Genomic DNA, 21302 nt, shown 5'->3' on the forward strand with positions numbered 1-21302 from the left:
GTGACCTCTGTCTGTAAGAATCTGAAGACCTCTGGCCCTGAATCAAGACCAGCAGCTTCCTGATGCTGTTGGTTTCAAGCAGGAGCCTAAAGAGATGTCTTTCTGTTGGCCGTTTCAGAACTTGAGCAGTGAAATGGTCAATTCATTAAAAAGAAACAGCTTGCAGCAACCCTTCCACCCCTGGTGAGTGGCTGTGAGAGGCCCAGGACGGGAGCCACTGGCATTTACTGGGACCTGCCCCATGCTGGGACCTGGAACGCCGGGAAACCAAGCAACCTGTCCTCCCCTACCTGTTTTGTTTTGTTGAACTTCAATGTACATGAAAGTATGGACAGCTATTTTAAAGAGAACAAGAGACTTTATGATAGCCATTAGTGACTTCCCTATTGTCTGGTTCTGAAGACCTAAAATGCCTTCCTCATTCAGTTCAGGTCAGTTTTATACTATGGCATTTTGTATGAATTCTCTATATGCAAAAACATGGACAACTATTTGGAAGAAAACAAGAGACAATATGATAGACAGTGAAGATCTCAGGTTGTCTAGCTTTGAAATTTGTATCTCTTACATTGCTTTCTTATGTCCTATTTTGTTTTGTTTTGTTGTGTTTAATTTTACCCCTTTAAAATAAAAAGAAAAAAAGAAAAATCTGAAGACCTTTGGAGTGCATTCATAAGGTTGTTTTTTTTTTGTAGTAGGGATTGAACTCATGGCCTTGTGCTTGCTGGGCAGGTGCTTATGCTGCTGAGCTAACTTCCCTGCCCCATAAATTTTAAATTAGTTTAATAATCTTTATTTACTTCCATGTATTTAGTGATAGGAATAATATAATTACAATAAAAGAAACTTTGGAAAGCACACTGTGAAGATGGCTCATGTGTCATCATTCCAAGCAATTATTGGGATTTGTTTTCCTCTCAGCCTTTGACTTCTGAGTATCCTCCAAAGCTGTAATTCTCATGTGTGTGCAAATGTCTATGCTTCTTTGTTCTAAGAGGTAGTGCATACTGAACCTTCCTTAGTGTCATATCAGAATATTCTTAGACATTATTTTAGTGATGTAGAATATAGTATTGCATTGACACAGTAGTTCACTGAGCAGTTTCTTAATTATTAGTCTATGTGTAGTTCCTATTTTTTATAAGCAACATGGGTACGTCTGACATAGTTCTTTCTGTTTTACTTTTCTTCCTTACAACACATCTCTCCTAGCTGAATTACTCTCAATGACTATGCTTTTTAAAAGAAAGTTAATTAATTAATTAATGGTGTGAATCAGTTATATAGACTAGTGTATTTCATTTTGGCAAATTTGTCCATGTACTTAACATATTTTGATCATATTCCCATGAACTGCCTCACCCTTTCTTTCCCCTCCTCAGTGCTCTTCCTCTTCCATATTAGGCTCTTTTCTACTTTTATATTTGTGCTCTTTCTCTTTTCCTCTCTCTCCCTTCTTCTTCAGATTTCTCACATGAGAGGAAATGTGTAATATTTGGCTGAGTCTGGACTACTTCACTTAATACAATGAATTCCAGTTCCATCCACTTTCCTGAAAATGACCTGATTTCATTCTTCTATATGGTTGAATAATATTCCATTGTGTATATACTGCATTTCCTTCATCCATTCATCTGTTGGTAGGCAGTTTAGGCTATTTCCATTCGCTATTTTGAATCACACTGTAGTAAACATGAGTGTGCTAGTATCTCTCTAGTATTCTGACTTTAATTCTTCCAGGAATATACTGAGGAATGGTATAGTTGGATCAAATGTTAGCTTTATTTTTATTTTTTTCGGTATCAGGAATTGAACTCAGGACCTTGCACTTGCCAGGCAGGCACTGTGCTGCTGAGTTATATCACTTGCCCTCTATTTTTATTTTTTAGGCAAACTCCATACTGATTTCCATAGTGGTTATATTAAATTACACTCCCAAAAACACTGTAGAAGGGTTCCTTTTCTTATTCATTCTTCCCAGCATTTGTAGTTTTTGTATTCTTGATGATAGTCATTTTTATTGTGGGGACATGAAATCTCAATTAAGTTTTGATTTGCATTTTCCTAATGTCTAAAGATATTCAACAGTGTGTAATTGATGGATGGCATTAAAAAAATTCAAAACCTGACCAATGATGTATCCATTCTTTTACTTTAGTCTATTTGTCATTATGAATTAGGTTTTAATCTAAGCAGGCATTGAAACCACCTATTGGCTAAATCGACACAGCATTGAACATGAACTTTTGTGTCCCAGAATTGAATACAATTCTTAAAAACAATGAATAATAAGTGAAAAAATATCATATTCATAATTTTTATATAGAGAATTAAAAGGTTTTTATTTTAGTTATATAGTAAAATGTTCAATATATTTTCATTCATCATTCACTTTTCAAAAAAGATTAAAAATTATATTAATATAGTTTAAAAATAAATTTATATATAAAGCATACTCATGTTTAAGTGTGCAATTAAAATTTTTTTACTGATGGGGTGTGTAGCCAAAACAGTTCAGAGATATGGTGGGGGTATAACTCTGGGTTAGAGCATGTATCTAACATGTGCAAGGCCCAGGGTTAGAGATTACTATTGTATACATGTAACTGTGCCTTAACCTGAAATCCCCAGAAAAGTGAAATGATTGTCATAGTTAGGTCTTTGTCAATCTTGCAAGCAGTCAGCTGTGGCCCGAGGAGGAGGGTTGTATAATACAGGTATCCTCAATATCTAAATGTTCATTATCTCAGTCACAATAGTTACTTGGTTTAATAGGGAAACAAAGTGTATCTTCACATGAAAATGCTCACTCATCTGCTTGGAAGCGCTTGCCTTTTCTGTCAAGGATCTGCTTAACGCTAATACCTGCCTCTCTTCATCTATCAATAGTCAGTCTTCACCTATCAGTAGTCAGTCTTGCTGATGGATAATGTAACACCAGATAAAATAAATGCTAACTCAACACAAATAGGTTGTGAAATGAAATTATCCACAACATTTCAGCATTTTACCAAGTTGAAGAAAACATGTTAAACTATTGCTCAAAGCAATCACCAATGAGGTTTACAAAAGTCAGAGAAGGGGACTTCCGGGAGAACATGGCGGACAGATAACAGCAACTACTGGAGGCTCTCTGAAAGGCTTGGTTCAGAAGTCAGGAATGGTGCGGACTAAGGAGACATAAGCCGGTGGAGATATGCTCTGCTGACTCAGGAACGAACTGGGCTGAGAGAAACCAACTTGGAATGCAGTCCTGGTGCTAAAACAGGAACAGAAAAGCCTCAGTGTGGAGGCTGGACCCCGCACCATTGGAAGCCGCGATTTGGGTTTCCTGCCGCGTGGGGACTGTGTCTACAGTGGCTCGGCAAGGAGAGAGATGCGCAGAAGCTCTGAGAACGGGAGTCTGCGAACGGAGTCGAAAACAGGACAGGCAGGGAGGCGTACACTGACTTGTGATGAGGTGAGTGAGAGAAACTGACACTCTACCACAGTTTGACTCCAGCGGAGGACTTTCTGGGCTCGGGCAGTCCTGCGGGAGCAGGGTGCGGTGGCGACTCCAGCCACACATTCCCCTCTCGGACGGGATTGGTGAAAAGTGCCTGGCCTGCGTGACGCTGCTGGCGGACTCAGTAGGCTGGCCCAACCCAGATCCCAGAGCCTGATGGTGGCGCGGAGGGGTGACTCCCGCATAGGCTGCCTAGTCCGTAACTCCCTGGTGCACTGCGGTGGGCCGGAACATCTAGCCAGCACAATTCGATCAGGCTGTGGCTGACAGGGAGGGAAGCTGGGCCTCCTATGTAGGCTTGCATATATAAGGAACAGAGAATATGGGAAAAGGCAGCAACAAGAAAGGCTCCTCGGCCCCCAATTCTGAGAAACAGGCAATAGTGGACACCGCACCAATAGACATAAAGCGCCATCTAGAGAGCCTCATAGACCAATTCAGGAATGAAGTTATCAATGACCTGAAGCTAGAAGTATGCAGAATAGTTAGAGAAATGCTAAGCACCACCCAGGAAAAAACAGATGGTGGAATGGAAGAACAGAAAAAGAGGGGAGAATTGTTTGATGGAGAAAACAGAGAAAGCATAGAGTACGTGAAGCAGGTTCAAAGGGACTACCAAGAAACTAAGAAGTCTATCCAAGACTGGCATAACAGCTTGAAAGAAACTAAGGACAGACTATCTGAACTGGAGGGCAGACTTGTAATATGGGAGAATGAAATGAAAAACTTCTTAAAAATAACAAAGAAACAAACAGCAATGATACAAAGACAAGAAGATGATAAGAGGAGCCATAACTTAAGGATTAAGAACATAAAAGAAGAAGTAGGGACACAAACAAGTGAACTACAAAAGCTACTCACAGAAATAATCCAGGAGAATTTTCCTAATTTAGCAAAAGGTAAAGATACTCAGATGTATGAGGCATACAGGACCCCAGCTACCTACAACCCAAACAGAGCAACACCCAGGCATATAATAATAAAAATTCCAGATATTCAATACAAGAACAGAATATTAAAAGCTGTCAGAGACAAGAAACAGACCACTTACAAGGGAACACCCATCAGAATTACAGCAGATTTCTCTGCACAAACCATCAAATCACGAAGAGTGTGGGGGGAAATAATTCAAGCTTTGAAAGATAATAATCTCCAGCCAAGATTGAGATATCCTGCACAACTGTCCCTGGAAATTGATGGAAAAACAAGGTGCTTCCAGGATAAAGAGGAACTGGGGGAATTTGCAACCACCAATTCAACTCTACAGAAAGTATTGCAGGATATTCTAAAAAAAGAAAAATACAAAGAACCCAGAAATAGTGGCGGGGAGGCCACAACGAATGGAGCAGAGAACAAAATGAAGAAGACAAACTGACAGCTACTGACAGAAAAAGAGCTCAACAGAAATGAGACAGAGAAGATTGGATGATAGGAACAGCTATTTTGGAGAAAATGACATCTTAATAGGTAATACTGATTTAGTATCATCTTGTTTTGAAGTCTCATCTAGCTTTTGTTCTTCTGTCTCCAATGGTCTAAATAGGTTGTATCTTATTGGATTTTATTATGTACAATAGTATGAGCAAAAACCTTTTAAAGACAAGGAGATTATACAGAAACCATTGTTCATTTTCTGTTAGTCGATTCTAAATACTCTGTAATGCTGTCATTCTCTTAAATGGTTTTACATTGTTTTGATATACTTAATGCTACAGTATACGAAGTTGTACTCAAGGACCTCAAGGAAAGAGTCAATATGGTAACTACTTTTGGGTTGGAATTATCTGGTGGTGAAACACTATTCTGCTTAAATGGTTATGTTTTGATCTGCGCTGTTTCACTGTTATGCCCTCTTTTATCTCAATCTCCACTCCATTATTTACTTTTTTATTTTTATCCATTTAATTAAAGGGAAAAAATAGCAGGATATATTATAGTAGCCCACTTTGACTTTCTATTATCTCGATTTGAAGCCCTGTATTACTCTCACCATCTTGTTTTTGACTGATGTTCCCCTATTCTGTTATGCTGGATAGTATCAGGTTCGAAAGTTTAGGCATCAGCTATGAAGATAATGAGATTCATTATAACGCCCATTCTCGTTGACTTTTATCTACTTTTGAAGACCTACATTGTCTCCAATGTTTTGGTTTTGTCAGTTTTGTTCTTTACTGTTTTGTTCAATTGTATTATAACTAATGATATAGGCAATTCTATTAGAGATAGCGGGAGGCATTATGGTAACCATTGTTGATCACCTTGTATTATGTTTGTACATTACCTATTATGTCCATCCTTTTGACTTGACTGATTCTGTTCTGTCATGTCACATTTGGTTTTATTCTCTTCCAAAAAAGCAACAAGAACCGTGGGAGCAATGAAACCCAAAATGTGTAATAGTCATTGTACAAAAGAGAGGAAAAGCAAATGCTCTAAACTATATAACTGCATGTATATTTAAGTGTATAAGATAGAAAATGATATCACAGGGTTTTATTGGATCATTGAACAGAACTGTTTGCAGTATCATTGTTGGAATGTCCACTCTACAAGCTTTAATTTTGTGACTTGAACAATTATTTCTAAGATGGCAATATGTAATCCATTAACTAGTGATTTCCTACTGTTCATTTTTTTTTCTGTAAATCTGTATAACTTGTACCCTTTCACTGTTTTTTTTCTTTTCTCCTTAAATAAAATAAAAAAAAAGTCAGAGAAGGTAAGTGAAGCAGAGAGAGCCAGAGAGCATTGTGCAATGTTAGTTTTCAAAGCAAATTATTTGAATACCAATGGATATTGACTGTATTAGTCACCTTCTTGTCACTGAGACAAAATATCTAACATCGGGCCGAGGATTTAGCTCAGTGTCATACGTGCCTGTCTTGCAAGTGTGAGGTCATGAGTTCAATCGCTGTACCAAAAACAAGCAAACAAACAAACAAACATCTAAGATTCAGCTCCAAGGCAGAACTGGCTCAGTGAATTGCCATGGAGGAGAAATGCTGCGTAATGCCTGGCAACCAGGAAGTGGAGAGAAAAGGGAGGAGCTGGGACAAGAATACATCCTTTTAGGTCATGCCCTCGGTGAGCAAGGCCCACTTTCTTTTCTTTTTATTTTGGGTCTGGAAACTGAACTCAGGACCTCACACTTGCCAGGCAGCTGCAGTGCCACGAGCTGTATCCCCAACCCTAGACCTCACTTTCTAACAGCATGTTCATCTAGGAACTCATGACACAAGGATCCAATCGTCTTTTGAAAGCGCCACCTCTGAACATAGAGACTTCTGGAAGACATTTTATATCTAAGCCATAATATAGTGGCTGCAGTATAATTCAGGAAATGATAACCTGAAAGAATACACATCATGTACATAGTAAAGAGAAATAGTTCATATGCACTAGTGCCCAGCTGATTTCCATCTTAAGCAAAATCCACTTAGCTCATCCTCTAGAGTCTCAAAGTCTTCATAGTCCAAGTCCAAAGTATCTTCTGTTACTCAGGGAGAATGCGTGTGTGAGCATCTGTAAACATAAAAGAATGTTAATTACTTCCCAATATACAATGGCACAGGTAAACATTCCCATTTCAAAAGGGAGGAACACAGAGAAAGGATTCAGACCAAAGCAAGCCTAAACCCAGCAGAGCAAACATGAAAGCCTGTAGCTCCATATCCAGCACCTGCTTCAGGCTGTTATGGGATGTGAGCTCCAAAGGTCTTGGGAGCCCCATGCATAACGAATTGCTGTTAGAGCCCACATACCTTCTGTTTTTGAGTGGCTTCATTCACTGCATGTGGGTTTCCTCAGCAGATGTTCCATATTCCTGGCATCTCTGGCAGGACATTTCAAACCTCATGGCAACCAGAGAACAGAGCACAAGGGAGGAGCAAGAGAGGAAGACCCAGGGACCAGACACAGTTTATGAGGTCATGTCCTCGTGACCCACCTATAAATGTGCTTTACTAATCTAGTTGTCTCTCATGCCAACCAGGTCGACAATCAAGATTGTAAGGAAAAAGCTTTAGGAGAATTCAGCAGAAGTTTGTAAACAATTTATGATGTCTATCAGGGTTGCTGAAGGTACAGTGGTAATAGGCATGTTGCATTCTTGCTATCTATGTGCCATAGTGTTTCATGCAATGAACATTTCTCTACCATGTCAAGGAAGTAATTCGTCACCATTTACCTCTTGACTGTTCACAAAGACTCAGGGTTTGCTACTGATTTCTTATCCCCAACAAGTACCATTGTGCACCTTATGTACTGTATATGACTACATGCATATGATACTAGCAGCACCATTTTAGTGCATATAGGGTGACTTATTCCTACTGATTAAGTTAATACAATGGTTCTATTAAATGGCTTTTATTTCACTCCAGGGTATGAAATTTTCAAGTACCATTCTTTAGATATGCAGACCATTAAGTTTGGTAATTCATTTTTTAAAACAAACCTAGAGATTTCTGTACAGCTGTAACTTAGTGAAGATATTATCATTTTTGCCAGCATCAGATTCATTTATTTATCTTATGATATTATCATTTTCCTTCATCACTTTCAATGCTATATGATTTTCTACTTTCTGTACTGTGAAAGAAATTTTAACTGTCAGAGTTAGGAGCTATAGGGACAATTCTGTTGACAGAAATAAAACCCAAGGAAAGCAATAAGTGCTGCAGACCCTTCTTGTAGCCAGCACACACAAGAGCAGTAGGAATAAAAGCTGTTTGCTGTGGCTTTCTGGACTCTCATTAATGCTCCCACGAGCCTCAAGGTCCTATATGGGTATGGTGTGATGCCTCAACGTGTAACTTTTCTAAATTATGTGTCTTCGTGGGATGCACTGTTATGGTTCAAAAGTGGAGTCCAACTTTAAAAAGTAATTTCCAAAGATCTCAGGCATTTGTCTTTCTTGAACTTTGCAAGGGGAGATAAGGAGATCAAAACACCTCATTTTAATACCTCTTTTTCTCTTCCACCCGTTTCCCTCACACTGAAATTGCTTCCTCATCTCCCTCACTCCAGCCTCCCTCTAACATACCCTCCATACCCCCATAAGATGTAATTCCTAGACCTCTCACCCTTCTCTCCTGGACCTTCCCTCTGCATCATAAAGTTCTAAGGGTTTACTTAGCAATACAGAGCTGTCTGTGGCTAGGTTGCGAGTAGGGTGAAGGGTGTTGTGGCTTGGTTCTGAAATATTCCCTCAGTGTCTCATGTGTTCAGAGGTGGGGCTTTTGGAAGGTCATTGACCATGGGGTACTATCCATATGCGTTTATAGCTGAATGGAACTGCAGATGTGGGGTATATTTGGAAGAGTGGGTCACTGAATGCTTGACCTGGCAGGATATATTCTTGCCCCTGGCTCCTCCCCTTCTCTCTGATTTCTCTGTTGTGCAGATTTCTTCTGCCATGCCCTTCTATAATGTTTCTGCTTGAAAGTAAACTGGTTATGGACTGAACCATGTGAAGCTGGGAACCAAAATAGATGTCATTTCCTTTAAGTTGCAGTGTCTGGTATTTTGTCTTAGTGATGGGAAAATGACTAATACAGAGGGCGATTTCTCTTAAATGTGGAGAAGAGAAGCTGGGCACTAGTGCATATGAACTATTTCTCTTTACCATGTACATGATGTGTATTCTTTCAGGTTATCATTTCCTGAATTATACTGCAGCCACTGGGGAAAGAAGGGTTGGATCACAACTTCCACAGTGGGGACTCTGCTCTCTCTTCCACCCGATAAAGGGTCTACACTCTGGGGAGGACAATTCTTATAGCTGCACCTGTTGAGGTTGCTCTGGGCCACATGCTTCAGTAACTGGCTCTTAGTTCCTACCAGAGTTTCTGAGGTATTGTCATGGTTTCTTTCCACTGACAACAGGAAATATCCTCTCTACATGGCACTTTTTAGGATGGCTGTATTTTTCTTCCACTCCTCAAATGTCCTTTGCAAGAATGAGCCTTGTGTTCACACATTCACTTGACAATTTAAATGGAAAGATTGTTTTTATTATATGCAAAGTAATTTGGGGGGTGCCCCTGGCACCCCAGTGGGTAAATTACAGCTATGAAACTTCACTAATGCCAGCCACTTTTTACTTTTCCTGTTTCTTTCACCCCGAGTCATCTTTATGTTCAATCCTGGCTCTCTTCAGGTGCAGCCTCTTAGGTGAATTTTAATATATTTTCTAGCAACTGTATTCCCAGCCTCTGGATCAAGCCTTCCTTTATTTTTTTCTTTTTTCAGAAAAATTTCTCTTTGCTTGTTCCTTGATTTGAAACTATTTCTTTCTTTTGTAAAACAAAAACATTTCATCATTATAAATGTTTACTATAGAAATTAGGAAAGTTGCAAAAACTTACAAAGAAAAACCAAGCATAATTATCCTCAGATATCTAAATAACCATCATTAAAGCTTGACAAATCTCTTTACTTTTACATAGCTGAAAATACATGTTTAGGTTTGTATTCTGAGTTATCCTCCTGATCTTTTCTTCTCATTAAGTCTGTACCAATGTTTAGCAAAGTCATGAGGCTGGATTACTTTACTATGGGTATATCTTTTTGTTTTTAGTGGATCTAGGACTTGAACTTTTATTCTTTCTTTAGAGGGCATAATACATCTATCTATCTATCTATCTATCTATCTATCTATCTATCTATCTATCTACCTATTGTCTTTTTGAGACAGAGTCTCACTATGCAGTTCAGGCTGGCCTTGGGCTCACTTTATGGCTCAGGCTGGTCTCGAACTTGCAACAATCCGCCTACCTCAGCCTCCCGAGTGCTGGGATTACAGGAGTGCGCCACCACGCCCGGTTCTATCTATCTATATTTTAAAGAGAATAAAACCTAACAATATAAAACAGAATAAACCCAATCAAATCAAAGCAGGGAAAGTGGTACAGAACTTCAAAATAGGATAATAAATCTACAATGGCTAACATAATAGTATCTCTTGTTATCTTCACAATAGTTGTCCATAATATCAGACATAGTAAAATCAATCAAGACAAAACAGAATAAAGTCAATCAAAACAGAACATAAAACAAAACAAGACAATAAATCAGAACAAACTTAAACAGTGAGAAAAATCTTGGATTTCAAAATTAAGACAGAAAGAAATGCCCCATATCTGCTATACTGCAAAATGATTTCCTCCTAGTAGCTGCTCAGACTACTGACCTTAGGCCTGCAAAGTCAGTCAAACATTACAAGCCTTAAGTTGTTTCTGAGCCTCAGTTGCTATCAACTCAGCCTGTCCTCGGAACTGGCCAGTTGCTTATGGCAGGGGAGGGGGAGTGTGTTCTTGATTCTCACCCTAGTGGTGGTCAGCTCACTGGAGGGGTGAACTGGTTTCTCTCTTTCGGGACCCCACATGGGTTGCGTGGTATGGGAAGGGAAAATTGGCTTCCTCTTGGGCTCCTTCCAGGCCCAGCATGACTTTTGCCAGCTCACGAGAGGGCGAACTGGCTACTCTCTTCCTGGGTCTCATATGGCTTGTACAGCTTAAGGGAAGGCAAACTGGCTTCAGTGGGTGTATCTGTGGGAGTATGTACACATGTGTGCAGAATTGCACACAGGCAACCACCTTTGTCTAACTGGTGTCTTGGGTCAGATGCTGAGCTCCTGACCGCTTTGCAACTTGATTTATAATACTTTATGTTTTGGCTCCCATTGATTAGACATTTACCTTTTTCTTACCTGAGTTTGCCATCCCTTTTTCAAACTTTATGGATATATATGGTTTTTGGTTGACTAAAAGGATTTCTATGTGACGTCTATAAAGCTCAACTTTAAATTGAGCAGTAAGTAGGTAACACTGAAAGCATAAAAGGGGGTCAGCTTCTTCATAATTACTTTACTGTTCCACTTCCTTTGCCATCCAGAACATTAGTTTCTACCCTTGCCCAGCCCTGGCTCAACTGCTCATTCTTTAGCTTCCATAAATTGCTAGGAAACAAGGTCTGAGCACCCAAAGAGAATTTCCTGTTATTCTCTTGTAAAATGGTGGTGAGGAGATTTGATAAAAGCTGGATGAGATTTTAGTCTAGGATGTTCTGTTCTTAAGCTATAATTGCTGCGTTTTCTTAACTCTAGAAGTGATTCTGTCAAAGAAAAGAAACTTTAGTCTTCATATGGGTGTTATTATTATATAAAAAACTTCTCTTTTAAATGTGTGAATTAAAAAGAATTTCTGCATCATTGAAGATAATTTTGTTTTGTCTTAGGATTAGTTTTTATGATTTTCAGAAGAGGAAGAATCATGTTAAAGGTGAATCTTGTGGGATGCTGTTATTACCCGAAGTGAGGCATGCCTAATTGTGATAAACAGAGACAAGACTGTGACATACCCAATTTAAAATAAGTTTTAAAACTGAAAAATGTTAAGTAAACTTGTGGTTTTTTTTTCCTTTCAAGCTGTATTATATTTTTATTTTTAAGTTTTTTTATTAGTACATTTTTTCAGAACATAGTGATAACATTGCAGGGAGTTGTCATGCGTACATAATAAATCTTAATTCTTTTTTGTTCTTTACCCCTCCCACCCTCCCTTTCCTCCTCCAATTTTTGGTTTTTAAAATCTACTACCTAATGACAGTGGATCTTAATAGTGGATATTTGAGCTTCAAAATTTAATATCACTGAGGGTAGTATAAAAGAACAAGGATTAAATAATATTTTGAAGAGACTTAGTTAAAATATCACAAACTGTGAAAGATTAAGAGGGGCAGTGTCTGTGGTCATAGCTATTAGAAGTCCCATCTTGGGTTTACCATAAAGAAAGGAGACAATCTTCCCTTTTTACGTGCTTCTGAAAAACCAATCTCATGATTCAAGAACACTTCTTTTTAAATAGTTGTATACCTTGCAGGTGACTACGAATTTTGGTATTGAGTATTTTAATTTGGATGAGCGGTTTTGTTTTAAGATTAGCAGATAATGTAATGTGGCTCCACAAGCTACATTTTTCCTGCTGTCAGGTAGAGGGGATTGAGTAAGTCTTGGCTGTACTGATGTTTTGCCCTGTTGATATTCCAGGTGGTGTGTTGGCTCACATTGGTATGTTCTCTCTTCTTGCTCATATCAGAATAAGAAAGATAGCTGGTGTTTTGGAAGCCAAAACAGCTGTGTTACCGGCAGTGGATAAGGAAGCAGAATGTTTGTTCAGCAGGTCAAAACGCGGCTCCAGAGTCTGTGAAGGTGGAGTGCACGTGCTCCTTGTTTCTTGCCATACCTGTATTATGTCTAGTGCAGTTACTGTGCAGCACAGGTCCAGTAAGCACTATTACATTTCTAAAAGTGGTGTAGTACTCTGTGTTCAAACTTGCCTCTTGCCCCAAGGTTGTTGAATGAACTTACGTGGAAGCTCTAGAAATATCTGCATTAGGGAACTCAAAGCTTCCCCTTGGACAACTAGAGGCGTGGTTCTTTAGTCCTGACCGAATTCTGGAACTGGCTTTTGGAGCACAGACAAAGGAAGTGTGCAGATAGCATTGGAGAAGCTAGGATTTAGAACCACGCTGATTTGTATATCAGTCTGAAGGACCTGGACACAGTAGTGAACTCAGATTCAAGACAGAAAAGCAGAATAAGCAGATTTGGAAGAAGGAGTAAAAGGCAGCCACAGACAGACTTCTGAAGTGTTAAGTGGAGCCGGGACTTTTGAGAGGAAAAATTTACCCTCAGGCAGAATACTGAGCCTCTGAGGACATAAATACTTCCAGGTAGAATGTTTTCTTGTGCTTATCTTCTTGATGCAGGGCCCCCTGCCTGCTACCCTGCTCCTCTCAAGAGGTTGCTTTATTTCCTGTGTTAGGCAGAGGACTCAGGAAGATCTCCTAGATTCTAACTGAAGTTCAGGATTTCATTTCCCAGTAGGAGAGCAAGTTCTAAAATTGGCTGTGGCTTCAGCAGGAACCATCAATATTGTCGTCTCAGTAATCCAGCTCCCCCGAACTCTCTGAAGGCCTGGAATTGAAGCCGAGTCACAGGCTCATCCCTCCAGGAAAGAGGTTTGTCATCATTACCAACCCTTAGTATTCAAGAGCTGATCTGCACAGCTTTGCTCCTTGCTGACTTCTGAGGGCTCTGGGGGTAAAGACTTCCTGCCAGATGGTCTCACCTTAGGCTCTGTGGAGGCAGCTTTTGCAGAGCTATTGAGCCTTTAAAAAGCAGCCCATTTCTGATGCCAACCATAGCAGTTAAATACAAGAAATTTAACAGAATTAACAGCACTCTCTTTGTCAGGATACAAGGTGGTTTTTAGCCTACAACATTTTTAGGATCCTGCCAATGCACCTCAAGGCTCCTTGAGGCAATTAGATCCATGCCCTTGGCAATGTGGCTGAATTTATTGGCTCTTTTGCTGGAGTTTGAATTTTTTAAGAGCACTTTTTCATATCTGGAGCAGGTTAAATTTGATGATGTGTAGAGAGGAAGTTTCTTTTTGAATTCCTGGTTATCTACAACCTCTGGTATAGTCCACCACGTTGACAGGGCCAAGTGCTCCCCAGCCCTTTACATTTCTTCCAACAAATGAAGCTCAATTTTCTGTCCAAATTCAGCAAATAGAAGAAATTACATAAACTGTGAATCCATAGGGAACAATTTTACTAAAAGATATCCTAGCCTGCATGGAGAAATTTAGGTAATTGAAGAATTAAGACCATTTTAAGCTTCCTGTAGGCTTTTGTACAGGCTTTGTCATTTAGCCCAAACATATTACAATACATTCACATCTAGAATTTTCCATAAAAATGCAGAAGTGATTTTTACAGTTTTGCTTTTGAAATTATTTGCTTTGAAAGACTTATTCACTTCAATTGGCTGTGTCTTCTAATCAATCATTGCCTACTCAGGCGTTTTTGCAAAACAAGAGAATCTAGTCCACAAATTGTTCTCACATGTAATGCGATTTTTAAAATGAATAACACATTTAACTACAAAATTGACATAATATAATATTTTTCAGGCAGTTAATTAAATGGCTGTTAATTTCAGCTTTTGTTATCTATGGCTGAGAGCCAATTCATTTTGCTTTTCTTCACAGACTCGTGGAAAGCTGGTGGTCGCAGGCACTGAGCCTCTGGTGCCTACCAGATAAAATGGCTCACAGAGAATTAGACTGTGATATTTGTTCAGCTCAGGAATAAAAGGTTGAAAGGGCACAGGAATGCTGTTTTTACACATTAAAAGGTCTGTAAGTCAAGAAAAGATAAGACCAATCTGGGATGGGAGCAAGTAACATCCCATGGCAACATACCAGTAAGTTTGTCCTGGGATGTGCATGGTCTAGAAGTGGTCAGTGGAAACTAGAAGGATCTTTTCAGAGCATAGGAGTTTGAAAAATGTCTTAGAGCCAGAACATTAGAGTTCAAATCTTTGTGCCAAGAATGGTCTGGGTGACTTTGAGTGAGTCACTTAACTCTTTGTGTTATCCCAAGTATAAGTGAAGATGCATTCCTGTTTCACTTATCACACGGGGTTGTTGAACATGTAAGTGGGAAAATTTCAAACTCAGTCAAGTTGGTTGCAGTTTATACAAATATTAAGTCCTATTCAGTATTAGAGTTCCAGCTTTAATTCAAAGGATAATAAAGAAGCACCTAATAGTAATAAGATGGGAAGGAAAATAACAAAATGAGTCATCTAAAATTCATTAGTACTACTGAAAATCTACATCATAAATTATTCTCAATAAAAGTGCAGTATAAGGATAACTTAAAACACCTTGGAGAACCAATGGACTTGAAAGTGCTGCCTATACTTATCAAATGAAGGCTTATAATCTAACATGCATGATCTTTGTTCTTCAGAAATGAAAGACTAGATGAAAAGAGTTAGAGCTGAATGGGATTTTTGATACTGAGTCCTAAACTCTAATTTTGTACATGGAAAATGACATTTAAAGTAATTGAGTGACTCATAAGATTATTTCTATTTATTTACTCACTCCCTTGTTTCATAAAGGAATTCAAGCAGATTATAAGAATAGACACAATGAAATAAAAAATGTGAAAACAAAGCTGTGATGATGAATGTATTAGAATTTTGCAGAGAAACAGAATCAATGGAAGATATATATTAGGGGGGATTATGTATATTCAATATGTATATCTATTAAAGGTGTCTTATTTTAGGAATTGGCTCATGCAGTTAAGGAAGGCGTGTCCTTTGACAAGTCATCTACTGGTTGGAGGTCTTGCAATGCTAGTACTGTGGTTCCGTTCAAGTTGAAAATTTTTGAAACCAGGGAAGCTGTGTGTGTAACTCTCAGTTTGACGACAAAGGCCTGAAAACCTGGGGGCCACTGGCGTAAGTCCTATATTCCAAAACTAGAGGGTCTGAAGTTCGGGGGTCCAGGGACAAGAGAAGAGAAGTACACGCAGTTTCAGGAGAAACATAAGAAACATTTTTTTCTTTTTTGTTCTATCCAGGCCCCTAGCTGCCTGGATGACGTCTGCTTACACTGAGGGTGAATCTTTCCCACTTAGTCATCCACTCACATGACCAGCTTCTCCGGAAGCACCCGCACAGATATATCCAGAAATAACAACTTACCAATTCTCTATGTGTTTCTTACTCTTACCCTAAGATAAATTAGCACAATAGAAAAGAAAATATAGTGCTCAAGTGAAAGGGGAAGTAGTGTTTAATGATAATATGTTGACCAAAAGACTTCTATAGCGTTACTAAAAGTGAATTTGGCTGTGAGCTTCCCAATAGTTGAAGCAAAATTGGGGACCAAGTAGTGATAAAACAGTATCAGAACATAGTCTTAGTCCAGTCTGCTTTTTGCCTTATTAAAAAAAATTGGCAATACTAGGGATCAAATCTTTGGCCTTCCACACACTCAGTATAAACTCTACCATTGAATTATATTCCTATCTGCCACCACCTCACCACCAAAATTTTTAATCGAATATATATCTTTTGGCATTAAAATTTACTTTTTGACATAGTATTACTACCTCTTCATTTTCTCCATTGGCTCAGTCTGTGCGGTGGTCTTTGGAGGAGAGTGGGAGCTTCTTCACGTGCCTGACTGACTCTGGGTAGCTTCCTCTTCCTAGAGATTAACAGATGATAATGGCCTTCATAATATGCTTGATTTCTGATGCCTCAGTCTTGACTATTTTTGTAAGATGTAGTAACATCTCATATTGCAGCTATTCGTGTTTTATATTGCTATATTTTGCTAGGCTCTGACATCTCAGAGTGCATAGTCAAGAGTCTTTGAAATTATATAATTCACGCTATTCTTTACAAATGAGGAAATTGAGGTTCAGTGATGTTTAGGGATTTGTTCAAGGCCACAACTACCTTAATTGAGTACCTATCTGTGTCTCTTTTCTTATTTACAACAGATTCTAGTAAGCATATAGAACTATCCATTCATACAGATGAGGAAAATAAGACACAAAAAGTCAACTACTTTGTCCAAGTTGATCACAGAAAGAGAAAGTGAGGGAGCTTGGCTTTGAATCTAGTTCTACCTAGCTCCACAGTCCATTTCTTTGCTCAACCACCCGACTCAGTGTTGCTTCTTATTAAGGTAGTGACAGGGGTTGGATTAAATTCAATTGTCTGGATTCTAGAGTCTTCTCACCACATTTCAGCACTGATCAGAGATTACCTCAGATTCTCAGCCCCCGGGCTGAGAGATGTGCAGGACCAGTTCTGTATTTGGTATGTTCCACACTACACTTGGCCATTGCTGTCTGTCCTGCTTTTGGGGAACGTCTCTTCCTTTTTGCTTGGAGGTAGGGGCATGGCAGGGAAGTGACTGAGACCATTCGTGCATTTTTTTGGTCCTCTGTCAAACCAACGTGGTGTGTCCTCACTGAGGCAGACTGAAAAACCTCTTACCGGCTCATAGTCTAAAGTGTAGGCTCCTGGTCCTCGTGTCAGGTGGTGCATATCTAAAAACTGACAAAGTATATTTAAATATTATTCTAGAGACTATCAGGAGAAAGGCCTATTCCCCATCCCAAATTTATACAGTACATTACGAAAAGATGTCTAGGGTGTGGCATTTTCTGTTGTTTTTTCTATTGTTGATGCTGATGGTTTTCTCCTTGGGATGAAGACCAGAACTTTCTGACTGTGGTGGCAGAAGTGTATATGGAGAATTTGTGAGAGAGAAATAGTGCTTTGGAGATTTTAATAAGAAAATGGAGAGAGAAGTTCACAAGATGGATAAAGAAGGGTTCCAGAGAAGCAGGAGGAAGGAGGGAGGAAGCATAGAAATAGTGTTTGAAGGTTGAGAAACAAAATATTTGTCTTTATTTTGAAATTGAAATCTGAAATGTGTTAGAAATGGAGATTTTGATAAACTTGAAATGGGTAGTGTTTTAAAAGTTGTATTCAATTATCAATCTTTGGCTTCTTAATTATATGACTTGTTTTATCACTTTAAAATTTTTAATTTTCATGTATTAATTGTATCTATTAATACACTTCACTGTGGCATTTCAACACATGCAAATAGTGTGTACTGATCAGATCCAACCTCTTTATCCTTCATACCCTTTCTGACTTCTTCACTTATATGATTTTTATTTTATTTTATTTTTTTGGTCTTTTTCCTTTTTATCGGTACCGGGGATCGAACCCACGACTGCCTGCTTGCAAGGCAGGCTCTTATGCCGCTGAGCTAAATCCCCAGCCCCCTTATATGATTTTTAAACTGAGATACTTATTAAACAGTTACAGTGAACATCATATTGGTGATCTTACATTTGCTAGTGATAATTGATTTTGTGTTGAATGCTATCATTTTAATTTTCACTATATAGCATTTACTATAAAGCATTTAAATTATATTTTATACTTCTAAGTTTTTGTTTTCTTTCTTTTTTATGTGAACTCAACATCAGAAAGAGAAGATGTTTTGGATGAAAGTTGGGTAGCAGAATTTAATATCAAACAAAGTTTGTAGTGACCAGAATCAAAAGTTTATTCAAGAGTACTCACAACATATGTCCCAAATGTGGACCCACAGTTGGCTGAGATTAGAAGGGTCAGGCTCTGATACCCCAGATTCATGCTGGTTGGTCCCAAAGTCTAGTAGGATTTTCTTAGGCCAAACGTGAAACACCTGGAGGGCACCCTGAAGACTTAGAAAGAGAGTTTGGCTAGTTGAATATATTTAATTTACCTGCTGAGAAATGCAGATACAGTAAAGACAAGTGAAAGGCAGAATTTATGTCCTATCTCTGACTTTTGCAAACACACTGTTGAAGGTTATAGATCTTGTTCTCTTTCTTTTTTATAGTAACACTGGGGGGAAAAACCTGGAGAAATGGACAACAGGTAAAATCTCTCTTTGAAGGCTGATGAAAATTGTCAGATTAGATGGGCTCTTTGGGAATCATTACTTATAATGCTCTGCATATATCCAGAGCAGCACAAGAAATCACATGTCAAGGTCAGCAGAAAATTTCCTTAATGCCACATAACAGTGAGTGCAAATGGATGCACATGAGGTTTTGATAGCACCTCACTTCACTGGGGCTGTCTGTGCACCAGCTCTGTTTTCTGTGAGCTGTGTTGCCTCTGTTCATAGACCCCAGGACTTATGACAGTGATGGGTGATGGTTTCTGCCAAAATTCTGTCAGCTTAAGTATCCAGCTGGATGCAGACTTTGTTCCTTTCAGGTTAGAGCCCATCCTCCCTTCCATCTGCTTGTGGCATGCTCCTTGAAGACAGGGCAATCTTCCTTGGGGATCATGGAAACCTGTCCTCTTTAGAAAACTAATAGCCATGGCTCGGCCATTGTAGTCAGAAATTCTGTCTTGATACTCAGAATGATCATGATTCTCATTATGGCCTGCAAAGGTAATCAGGCTCTCAGGCAAGTCTGAAGGAAAATACTCCCCAAGTTCACATGCAGAGTAATGAATGATTGGAACACATCTAGGAGATGCTTACCAGGATATGCTTACCGAGGAAAGCCACTGGCCAGCACTTCCAGGGCACCGTACTCATTACTGTTTTGGAAAGGGCAGGGAATTGGTGTTTACTTGGTGATCACTCTGTGCCAAGAGCTGTGGTAGATGCTTTATGTATGCAGCCTCACTCCTAGCACAGTTCTGTCAGATGAGTATCATATTTTCCTTAGAGAATGAAGAAATTGAGGTTCAGAGTATCACTTTATTCAGGAATGTACAGCCGAGTAATGGTGATTAAATTCTAGCTACCTCTGAATTTCTGATGTTTCTGAAAATAATGCAGAAATTTCCGGTTATCTCATTATTCTCTTCAGTTTTGCCTAGTGTCTTTCCAAAGCTATTTGACTATGTGGGAAGGAACTCTTTAGGTAACAGTCAGAAAGTGGTGCGTCCCCTCATTGAAGTTATGAAACAAATTTTATCATATGTTCATAGTGGTAGAGAGAAATCTGTGTCTCTAATAAGGCAGTTGGCCAGCAGTGGTTTGTGTATTATAAATGAGAAATTTAAAAAAACTAGTGCATTTTAACACATATTGAAAAAATTAGTCAGCATACTAATGTATGATTTCAGACATTTCGGTTTAGACACAGATAAAAAGGAATAAAGTAGGTCCCTTATTTTGTTACTCACAGGGCGTATACTCCAAAATTCCCAGTAGATGCCTGAACCTTGGATATACATATTGGACATATGTATATTATTTTTCCTTTGTATGAATACTTATAATAAAGTTGAACTTCTAAGTTATACAGAATAACAGATTATAACCAATAATAAAATAACAATGTACTGTAATAACATTGGCAGCATCTCTTGTCTTTGGGGCCCTTAAGTAAAATAAAGATTGCTTGAATACCAGTACTGCAATGCCAGGACAGTAGATATGATGGCTGACACGGCTGCTCTGTGACTAGTCAGTAGGGGAACATTTGATGTAGATGTTCTGGACAAAGGGATGACTCTGTCCCATGCAGGATGGAGCAGGATGGAGAGCTTGTGTCATGATATAAGGAATTGCACTTAATTTAAAAATTACATTGTTTATTTCTGGAATTTTTCATGTAATTTAAAATATTTTTATATTAAATAGAAAAAAGTAACAAACAACAGTAAAACAGTTTTGAAACAGACCAGAAAGAGAGTAAAAACAGTCAGCACATTGTATATTGTTATACTCACAGTAGTTGTTCAGGGCACAAGATTTAGGCATGAAACATTGTCCAGAAAATTACAGTCACAAAGCTCTTCCCTCAGTGACCAACAGAAACCAGGTGTACAACTATCTTAACTGTCTTGTGTTTACATACATTTTTCCTTTTCCTTTCCTCCTTTCCTCTTTCTCTTACAGGTTTTCTTTTCTTTTGAAAAGTTTCATCCCTATTCACAATATTCACTGTACATTTTGGATATTGTTACACTTTCAGATTCTAATAAAGTGAGACAATAAGATGTTTGCACATGTGGGTCTGATTTGTTTCACTTATGAGTATGGTCTCAAGTAGCATCCATTTACTCCTGTAAAAGCCTCAAGTTTATTTTTTATGACAGAGTAATTAATACTCTATTATATAAAAAGCCATATCTTTTAAAATTTTTTTCCAACTCCTTTGACTCCTTTTTTAACAATTACAGATTGTGTTGCTATAAACATAGGGGCACATATGTATCTGTGGTATTAAGTTTTTAATTCTTCTGGGAAAATACCCAGAAGGGAAATAGCTGGATTGAATGGAACCTTTAATCCTGGTTTTTAAAGAAATCTCCACATGGATTTCCAGAGTAGTTATGTCAGTTTACACTCCCACTAACAGTATAGAAGAGTTCCTTTTT

General features: G+C 38.6%; 2 pseudogenes; one reads left to right on the plus strand and one right to left on the minus strand.

The window, feature by feature from the left end:
• Positions 1 to 21302, minus strand: part of LOC100719044 (heat shock protein HSP 90-beta-like) — a 61451-nt pseudogene that overhangs the window by 11587 nt on the left and 28562 nt on the right.
• Positions 32 to 161, plus strand: LOC111757114 (small nucleolar RNA SNORA2/SNORA34 family; annotated as a pseudogene).

The sequence above is a fragment of the Cavia porcellus genome, unplaced genomic scaffold, assembly GCF_034190915.1.
Source record: "Cavia porcellus strain 051 isolate PalLab524CR breed Dunkin Hartley unplaced genomic scaffold, mCavPor4.1 scaffold_1, whole genome shotgun sequence".
Lineage (NCBI taxonomy): Eukaryota > Metazoa > Chordata > Mammalia > Rodentia > Caviidae > Cavia > Cavia porcellus.